The sequence below is a fragment of the Mus musculus genome, chromosome 12 (genome assembly GCF_000001635.26).
Source record: "Mus musculus strain C57BL/6J chromosome 12, GRCm38.p6 C57BL/6J".
Classification (NCBI taxonomy): Eukaryota; Metazoa; Chordata; class Mammalia; order Rodentia; family Muridae; genus Mus; species Mus musculus.
Window position 1 is genome coordinate 91,671,333 of NC_000078.6, and position 10,075 is coordinate 91,681,407.

General features: G+C 45.1%; 1 protein-coding gene across 12 annotated transcripts in view, besides 1 other annotated feature; it reads right to left on the reverse strand.

Moving 5' to 3' along the window:
- Ston2 (stonin 2) overlaps nucleotides 1-10,075 on the reverse strand; it is a 153,428-nt gene that overhangs the window by 38,324 nt on the left and 105,029 nt on the right. The window contains exon 1 of one of the 12 annotated variants that reach the window (XM_011243985.3): nucleotides 121-287. The exons of the other annotated variants lie outside the window; for them this stretch is intronic. The gene's annotated coding sequence lies outside the window, so the exon portion shown is untranslated. Of the gene's footprint in view, nucleotides 1-120; nucleotides 288-10,075 lie in introns of those variants that run through there. 12 annotated transcript variants of the gene reach the window in all.
- Nucleotides 6,245-9,751: an enhancer, noted in NCBI's record as "VISTA enhancer mm815". NCBI's record gives its function as "enhancer in: midbrain (mesencephalon)[5/10] | forebrain[6/10]" and the evidence as "EXISTENCE:transgenic organism evidence [ECO:0001131][PMID:17130149]".

The following is a 10,075-nucleotide window of genomic DNA, read 5'->3' on the forward strand; positions in this document are numbered from 1 at the left end:
AACTCACATCTTCTTTCCTGGATGGTCTCCATGTATACCCATGACTGTACTGGCCATAGTCCTTATTGCTGGGATCTGACAGGTGGCAATTTAAGGGAGGAAGGGCTTATTTTCACTTACAGTTTATGAAGGGATGTGGAACAGTGGTCCCCAACCTTCCTAATGTATTGACTCTCTAGTACAGTTCCTCATGTTGTAATACCTCCAACTAGAACGTTACTTTTCTTGTTACTTCATAACTGAAATTCCGCTACTGTTATGAGTCATAATGTATCTGATATGCAGGATATCTGATATGCAACCCCTGTGAAAGGGTCATTCGAGCCCCAAGGGGTTTGTGATCCATAGTTTGAGAACCAGTGATATAGATGATCATGGTGGCTGAGTGTGGTAGTCAGGTATCACTAACCTACTAACCTACTAACCTACTTCTATAAGCGCTCCTTCAGTTTTATTCAGAGCAGTTTAACCCGTAGTAACTACTCCTTGTGTTAAATTTGTATTTTTCTACTTTTTAAAAAAAGATTAATTTAGTCTCTCTGTCTCTGTCTCTCTCTGTCTCTCTCTGTCTCTCTCTGTCTCTCTCTCTCTCTCTCTCTCTCTCTGTGTGTGTGTGTGTGTGTGTGTGTGTGTGTGTGTACGTGCGTGCTACCACAGCCACTGTCAGGAAGCAGAGAAGTAGGACGGGGTTATAAAACCTGAAGGCTTGTGCCTCACCATCAGTGACCCATCTCCTCCAGCATGGCTCCCCCCTGCTTAATAGTTCCACAGCCTTCTCAAACAGGTGATGACGGGCTCCAGTACACAAACCTATCGGGGACTTTCTACATTCAAACCACAGTGGTACCCAGCACAGCCTGAACAATAACATTATAGAAACAGAAAGTTCACCGCCAAGAAATTCTGGCCTCATCTGTCCATGATTACAGCAGGATGAGTTTTAAAAACAGGTTTCTGATATGTCCAGGAGAAATAATAATATGTTCCTCTCACTAGCCTTTAGGGCCAAGAGGAAAGGGGAAAATGTAGCTAACACTGGGCATCTCCAATACAGTATAAGCACAACACAACACTAACGCTTTAATGAGCACCAGCAGAGAGTCCCAAAGCTGTGCCCAAGAACCCTACCAAGGATCCTTTCAGCTGGTGGCTATTCTAACAAGCGCTGATTTATTGAAATGTTAGGGCAAACAGTAATTAGGTAGTTTAAAAGGGTTCTAAGTAACAGCTAGCAGGCACACAGCTAAGAAACACTGCTGTAACTGGAAAGATGTTGGGGACTCATCCCAGTGAGCATGCTCTCCGGTCCTCTGGGGCCAACCGCTAAGCAGGGAGACTGACAAAATAGCACGTTATGCCTCTGAAGGTGCCCAAGCTGGTGAACCATGGAAACCCTGGCAGAGGCGAGTGGAGTAGGAGGCAGCCCTTGGCGGCATCTCTCTGGAAGTGCCTTCAGAATGCCAGCGTTGTCTTCCGCCTGCCCAAGTGGTGGCAAAGCTTCATCTCCTGGCATTGAGTGAGTGTGTTTTTTTTTTTTTTTCAAAACAGTTGGAATTAAAGCTGATGAGCAAACTGTTTTTAAAGGGGCATGACAGTATAATATAGAAGTCTGGATCCGACTGTCTTTGGCTGGTGTCTGACAGTGAAGCTTGGCTTAAATTTCTTAATGTGTCATGAAGGATTAATACTGCATGCCATGGTGAGGTTGATAAATAGGAGACCATATCTAGAGCTATTATGTCTTTGATTTTATTATTGTAAGGAAGAAGAATGGCTTTTGTCTACTGAGTATAAATTGGTTCAGAAAAGACTTCCGAAGTAGAAATTTATACATTTTAGCCATTATTATGATCATTAGTCACCATCAAGGCTGATATCTTGCAATTCAGATCAGACCAGAAATTATTTTTAGGACTGAGCTGAGAAAGCACAACCACAGCCCCGGTGTGCTACCAGTAGGGCGCTCAGGCGCATCGAGCCTCTTGGTGCCTAACAGCCTCTGAGCCTAGTATCTTGCAGCCTGTAGAGGGAGCCAGAAAAGATGGGCAGTTTTTCAGACCAGGAAAAAAATACAAGAGTGAATGGAAGAGCCATTCTCAAGGAACAGACATGCCCAGAAAACACAGTTCTTTATGGATATGCAGAGGTTGTTGGGAGAGTAGGGATGGGTGCCTTTCTCTCCCTGGTAAGCTTTAGTGCGCTATGTCTTCAAATCTCCAGACAGCTACCTGCTGCACAGTACTGGCCGGGTAGAACAGGCTGACCCAATAGGAGAACCAGCTGTACAAGTGCTCGCTGGCATTCGCTTGCCCTGCTTTATGGTCCTGGATCTAGACTGTCAAGCGCCCCCTAGACTAAGTAACTTTGGGTCTCAGTGTCTGTAGTGGTAAAATGAGAAAACTTGTATTTACTTCCCAGGACTAGGAAAATCAAATGATCTCAGGAGAAATAGTTCTCACGCTGCCTGGTGCCTGCTCCTGCTTGGACCGAGATGTTGTCACAGTCATTATTACTAGTTTTAAACAGAGAAGGAAACACCAAATATTAGATCTAAATTACAGTTTGAGGCTTTGCTGAGTCTTTAGCAATTACTGCGTTTTTGAAGGACAGTGTTTCTTCGAATAGTTCTTTATGCTTTCTTTTCACTTCTTTTCACATTTTTATGTGTGTGGGTGTCTTACTTATCTGTGTAGCAGGTACACACAGTGCCTGTGGAGACCAGAAGGAGTTGGAGTCCCTGGAATTAGAGTTACAGACGCTTGTGAGCTACCTTGTAAGTACTGGGACTTGAACCCAGGTTCTCTGGAAGAGCAGCCAGTGTTCTTAACTGTCTTTGTAGCCTTTTACTTTCTTTCTTACATCTATATAAATTTGGAGCATTGCTTAGTTAAGAGAATTTTTTAAAAGTTACTTAGTGGATTATCTAGGCTGTGTGCTCTCAGAGCTGACCGTTCCTTGGACCAGTGAGGTAAAGGATGAAGTCCTACTAAGCAGCAGTCTTACAAGGTCACTCTCTGGACAATAAAGGAGAGCAAGAATAATACCGTTTTAATTAAAGCTATATATTCAGGAAGGCAAAGTCTATGGGATTCCCTCAATGGGAAAGACAGGAACTGTAAATTTTCCCATTGCGGACTCTTTTGAAAACAGACATGAGTTTTCCCACGGACAGTCAGATATAAGTGCCAAAGACAGAAAGAGGCTAAGCCAAAGGCTGTGTCATCTGAGTATCTTCCACACAGGTCATCATCCTTACAGTTCAAAACAATGGCTCTGATAACGATGGGAAAGGCAAAGGCCAGGAGACTGCGTACACAGGCCCCTGAAGCCCTGCCCTTTGGCTACAGAATTCATTTAATACCATAAATCCTCAACTCTACATTTTAAAGTAAGGGAGATGGTTCAGAAGATCCTGGAGTACAGACAGGATAAATTCATATCCATGTTTCTCAGACTCATATTCATCCTTCTTTTCATTACAAAATGTAATCATGCAAGCCACCAGACAGTTTTTAGAAAGCATTTTAAAAACTTCGCCCAGCTTTGGGTTAGAGGACTAGGGATGGAGAAGGTTCCTGACCATTCGTAGCGTGCTGTCAGCTCTTCCATGGCAGAGACAACAGGAAAGGTCCTGCTTCCTTTCCTGTGTCCTCTTTCCAGGTCCTGTGATTCACAAGCCTGAGAGTCCTCTGGGGTCGGATGCCTGTGAGTCGATCTGGATCTGCTCTTTGACTTTCTAAAAGCCATTTCCTCTAAGCGTCAAGTGGTGCTGTGACTGCCTGTCTGCTTCTAGCACGAAGTCCTCTGGCAACTCTCGTCGGCCTTCCCTCCTCGTCTATGCCTACGTCTGTTCAACGCGTCAGGTTTGGGCTGGGATCTGAGCTAAAGAGCAAGCATGTGAGGACGTGGAGAAGGGAAGAAAGTTAGCTCAGAACCTAGATTGACTTCCCAGAAGATGGAGAAGGGTTTGTAGTCCTTTAACACGTTGTATTACAAACTACAAAAGTGGCATAGCATAATGCAAGAGCAGTGTAGCTGCCGGAGACTGTGGGGCTCGGGATTCCAACGCCACATTCCTGCCTGGCCACCTCTGCTCAGCTCAGCTCTCGTCTTCCCCCTTGAGATGTTCCCATACAACCCCGATACCAAAAGAACACCAAATAGGAAGAAATGTTTCCGGTTGGAAACGGCTGAAAGATAAAAGGCTGTCTCTTAGAAATATCTGTTAAAAACAAACAAACAAATTTAACAGCTGGCGATCCTTTAATCCCAGAACTCTGGAGGCAGAGACAGACACGTCTCTGCTTTTGAGACCAGGCTGGTCTACAAGAGTGAGTTCCAGGACAGCCAGGACCACCCAGACAAATCCTGTCTTGAAAACCCTAAAACCAAACCAAACCAAATAGCAATAACAAAATTATTATAATGTGCCAGTCCTAACACACACACACACACACACACACACACACACACACACACACACTGTTAGATATTTGTGTCTCCTGACAATTCTATGAGAGAGATGTTGTCATGAGTTTGAAAGAGGATTTCCCACCGAAAATAAATGGATCTGATTTACTATGTTTTCCTGAATAAGTCCACAAACAGGCCAAGAGCTTAGGGAAGCTGGAGAGCGTCTACAGCAAACCTTCTCTGGAACTATCCGAGGGGCATCGGCTAGGAAAGCACCACGACCTAGCTTAATGACTGCTGGCGTGAAGGAAGGGACAGCCACACTGCTTGGGAAGATGTGAGCCTTGTGACTTGGCTGCTTGTCAACTCAATTATTTCTTGGTCTTTGGCCAACACGACACCATACTTCCTCTACATAAGTAAATAAGGTACACACGTGTGTGTTGTGGCTATGCAGCTATGTATAAAGGCCATAAACTTCACACGTGTGTGTGTGTGTGTGTGTGTGTGTGTGTGTGTGTGTGTGTGTGTGTGTAGTGGCTGCGCAGGAGGTGTAAGGGCCACCATCAGACATACCTTCCATTCTTGACTGAAATCCCTGTCTATAAGGAAGAGAGTATGTGCTTGTTTTAGTCACTCTTCCTGAAGAGGCTCAGGGAGGTGGCTTAGAACCTGGCTAGAACTTAATCTGTTTAGTGTGGGTATAGGACCAAGCTTAAAGATAGGCAGGCTATAGACAGTTCTGTGCCACTGGGTGTTGGTAAAAGTGACACCGGGGGGGCTGGCGAGATGGCTCAGTGGGGTAAGGGAACGGACTGCTCTTCCGAAGGTCCTGAGTTCAACTCCCAGCAAACACATGGTGGCTCACCACCACCCATAATGAGATCTGACGCCCTCTTCTGGTGCTCTTGAAGACTGCTACAGTGTACTTGTGTATAATAACAAATAAATCTTTGGTCCGGAGCAAGCAGGGGCTGAGCGAGTGGAGTTGACCAGAGCGAGCAGGGCCTCTGGATTGAGTGAGGTTGATCGGAGCAAGCAGAGGTCCTAAAATTCAATTCCTAACAACCACACGAAGGCTCACAAATCTGTACAGCAACAGCGTACTCATATACATAAAATAATAAATAAATAAATGAATCTTTAAAAACAAAAAACAAAAAAAAAAGGTGACACCAGGAACATCCATTCAGACAACTAACTCTTTAGAGAGAGGACTACAAGAAAAACAACCAGTTTTACCTGCCCTAACTTTTTTTTTAAAGAATTATTTATGTATATGAGTACAGTGTAGCTGTCTTCAGACACACCAGAAGAGGGCACCATATCCCACTACAGACGGTTGTTTGAGGGCTCTCACCCTTCCTTCCAGGCAGGCAGGCAAACCTTGGGGCTTAGAATCTAAATGGTCCCCTGGGTTCTTGTTGTTTTGTTTGTTTCCAGGTGCAATGGGCAGGATTAGCTATGACCTACTCAACATAATTACCAAGGCTCAGTCCTGTGTTTCTCCATCTCCTGACCCCTTCCCCTCCTCCCCAACCCTTCTGCCTACCTTTTCCCTTCTGATACTCTTGTGTGATCACCCAAGGCCCCCCTCACATCGTAAATTCTGACCCAAAGGCCTTTCGGTCCAGTCAAGGAAAATGAAAACCTGCCTAACGACCTGATCAGTGATAAGGAACCCAGAGGCTGCAGGTCTGAGGTGAAGGAGGTGAAAGACAGGGGAAGCAAATCACCAGACCCCTGACTATGGGCCTTCCTTCCATAAAGCTAGGTGGGCACAGTGATTCACCTCATTTCCACTGAGGGCTACTACACAGGGCCCTTCCCAGAGTCCCCATTCACATGACATTAAAAAAAGGGGGGGGGGGCGGGGGGAGAGAAAAACTAAAAGAAAAAGGAAAAGAAAAAGGAAAAGAAAAAGAAAAAGAAAAGGAAAAGGAAAAGGAAAAAGAAAAAGAAAAAGGAAAAGGAAAAGAAAAAGAAAAGAAAAAGAAAAAGAAAAAGAAAAAGAAAAAGAAAAAGAAAAAGAAAAAGAAAAAAAGCCCACTACTATCTGCTGTCCTGGAACTCCCTCTAGACCAGGCTGTCCTGGAACTTGAGATCCGCCTGCCTCTGCCTCCCAAGTGCTGGGATTAAAGGTGTGTGCCTCCACCTCTGAGCCTAGAAATCACTTTCTCTCATTTATATGATGGAATTAAAATCCCCATATCAACTGCCAAAGTCACTACTGGCTAGAATAAGCCATGGGGCTCTGGCCTGGGGCACACTACCCCTATAATTACATAGGCAAGGACAGCAGTTTAGGGAATACCAGAGAACTCAGGCCTGCCATGATGGGGCGTGAACACTTACAAAACATACTGAAACCTGGACTGCTTTGAAATGGTGTGTTTTGGCTTTAATATAAAAAACAATTAAAATGCTTGGTGGGGAGAGGTACTGGGACTTAAACCCAAGGCGTGTGCTTTGCTCTATCACTAAGATCCTCCCCTCCTCTCCAAATGCATTTTTAGTAATAAAACCCCCAAACCCAGTGCTCGTTCTAAAAAAAAAAAAAAGGCTCGACATACTGGGGGTTTTGTTGTTGTTTTGTTAAAGATTTATTTACTTATTAGGTATACAGCATTTTGATTGCACATATGCCTGCAGGACAGAAGAGGGCACCAGACTTCATTATAGATGGTTGTGAGCCACCATGTGGTTGCTGGGAATTGAACTCAGGACCTCTGCAAGAGTAGAAGTGTTCTTAACCTCCGAGCCATCCTCTAGGCCTTGAAGTGAAAAACTGGGCTGTAGGAATGATAATAATCCTACGGTGCAATAAAATCAACTAAGCTGAAATGATGTTAAAGTCCGTACTTTGCTGCTCTTCCAGAAGACCCAGGTTCTATTTCCAGCTCATGACCACCTGTAACTCCAGTCTATGGAATCTGATGCCCCTTTCTGGCCTCCATGGGTACCAGGCACACAGGTACCTCTCTCTATATATAAGGACATATATAGAGAGGCAAATCGCAAATACACATACTTTTTTTATTATTAAGGTTTACTAATTTTATTCATTATCCCACTAAGAACTACAATTAGCTCTGAAGTCTAGAGCTTTCCTTGTCCCCAACAAAGAGACCCCAAGCTGCAACTCCAAGGGACAAACAGGCCAGCATTTTGACGTGTTTGGGAAACCTCTGCTAAAGTTCACACCACTCACCGACCTTCCTGCCCAGTGTGCCCATCATGACGCCCCCCCCCCCCATCCAGGAAAAAAAAAAGAACCTCTCCATTTCTCATTCTTTCTGAGCTCTTGTCAGTAAATGACACAGGTATATTAGTCAGAAAAACAACCTACACCCTGGGCCATTCCGGCATCTCCAAACTCAACAGTCATTCAGGAGCATTGCCTGTTTCTATGTTAGCAAAAATAATAAAAGAAAGTTTCCAAATGTGGCCATGGTTATCTCTCAAAAGAAATGCCCCATTTAAGAAAAATGCAGAAAAATGTTCTGATGTGCTATTTATAGATTAAACCTCTGCTCCTTCCCCACCTTACACTTCTTTAAGTGACAAAAGATTTGAAATGCCCCTCTAATGAAAATATTTCTCCCTGCCTGCCCAGGATTCTTAGCTCTAGATGTGCATTACCAGGTTTGGTTCTGCGAAAGAAGAAGTCGTTGCAGAAAGCAGCTGCCCCCCAGACAATGAAGTTACCCGCACTCAAGCATTTCCAGTGGGCAGGGACAATGCTGGCAGAATTCTCAACCTGTTGCTATAGTAGCAGGAAGAATGTGATTCGGGCAGCTCTGTGGAGATCCAGATCCAAATCCCTGCAGCTCCCAGAGAGAACATTAACCCTTCCCTGCCCCTGCGCAGGGGCAGAAATACTTGGGAAGAACCCTGCTTACCTGAGTGCGGTCCTCTTGGCATCTCATCATGCCACCCACCCAGTGCCCGCCGGGTTACACATCCTTATGTGGGTCCTGTGTTTTCATGGAAAACAGGCTAGGCCTGGCCTTTGGTGTTAAGCATGAAGGAGGAGGTGGAGGTTAAGTTATTGCTAAAACCACAACACATTATGCAGTATCGGCAAAGGCAACACCAGAGAACAGTCTATGCGAGATGATCATCGCAGTCTCCATTAGTTAACAGTAGATGCTGTATGCGCTGGGCGAGGGCAATGGTTTGATAACTTGCCAGCTTTCATTCGACAAACAACAACACTAGAAATTTCCACTCCAAAGCTCTCATGCCTCCCACAAATTAGTTTAAACACATCATTTATTTAAATGAAGCTTTTGATTTACAACATTAATAAAATTGAAGTTATGATGTAACGACAAAAAATAACTTTATGGTGGTGGTGGGGGGGGTCACCACAACATGAACTGTATTAAAGGGTCCTAGCATTAGGAAGGTTGAGAGCCAGTCACTGTCCTAGAGAATGGTGTCACACAATCGTTGAACCTGAGGCCATGTCCCTCATTTATAGTCCCCGGCAACAGAAACGCCAGGTAGTTCTCTGAAAATACACAAAAAAGCCGTGTCCAGGCCCTCTGAAATAGTTCCCACACCCCAGGTCATTTCTGGGGTCAAGGTACCAGCTTTAGAAAACACACCTTAGAGATGGCCTAAGTCTAATCCAGCCTTCTTTCCTTACACTGTGAGTGGAAATCTCATGTTGTCAGACACACCTCCTTGCTCAACTTCCTCATTTCCCATGGAGCCCAGACATGGGAAATTGGAGTTTCTCAGGAGGCTAGACGCCATAGTAGGTAATGCTATCCCTTAAGCTATCGGTGACAGGACAGCAGCAATCAGACTGCCAAGCAAAAGAGCTGAGAGGAGAGGGGATTGGGGGACTGTTTGCTGGGTGAGCAAAAGAAGAGCTTTGATTCCTGTCAGAGGCCTTGTCTCAAAAACTAAGGTGGAGTGGAACAAGCCATCCCTTGGGAGGCAGAGGCAGATCTCTGTGAGTTCAGTGCCAGCTAGAGCTACATAGTGAGACACTGCTCCGAGCTGACTACTACATGATATCCTTTGCATCTTAGTTGTGCTGGCCTGTGAGGTAAATCTGACAAAACACATGGAAGCAAAAGCACAGAATGTCACAGGCGAAGCTTACCGGCTAGCAGCCTGAACCAAAATCCTCGGGCCAAGGACCTCATCTGGTAGCCAACTCGGAGAAGGGTCTAACTATGTCGCTATAGCTGGCATTGGACCACTGATCTCCTACCTCAACTGGAGGCTCAGGCTACCGTTAAAGACGGGGAGATTGGCTCCCAGGAAAGGACACTCATCCAAACATCTTAACCATAGTGTCTGAGTCGGGATCTGGTGAAAGAGCCCAAGAACCAGGGTAGATAGAAACTGGTCACTTTTTACCCAGACATAACAAAAATGACGAGGAAGGAATGTCATAGGACCTGGGGTAATGATGTCACCTCCTGCTACTCTCCTGGAGTTGGAGAAGAGACAGCTAAAGGAATGACCTGCACACTTATGACTGAGAAGACAATGAGGGTGGAGATGGAGGCATTCCATAGAGATTTCAGCCAGTTCTCTGCAGCACTCCTTTCTTATGAAAGCTCATCTGAAAGACAGATCCCAATGGAGTCTGATGTGACTTCCATGTTACCAGGAGTAAGAAGATTCGCTCCAAAGGCGG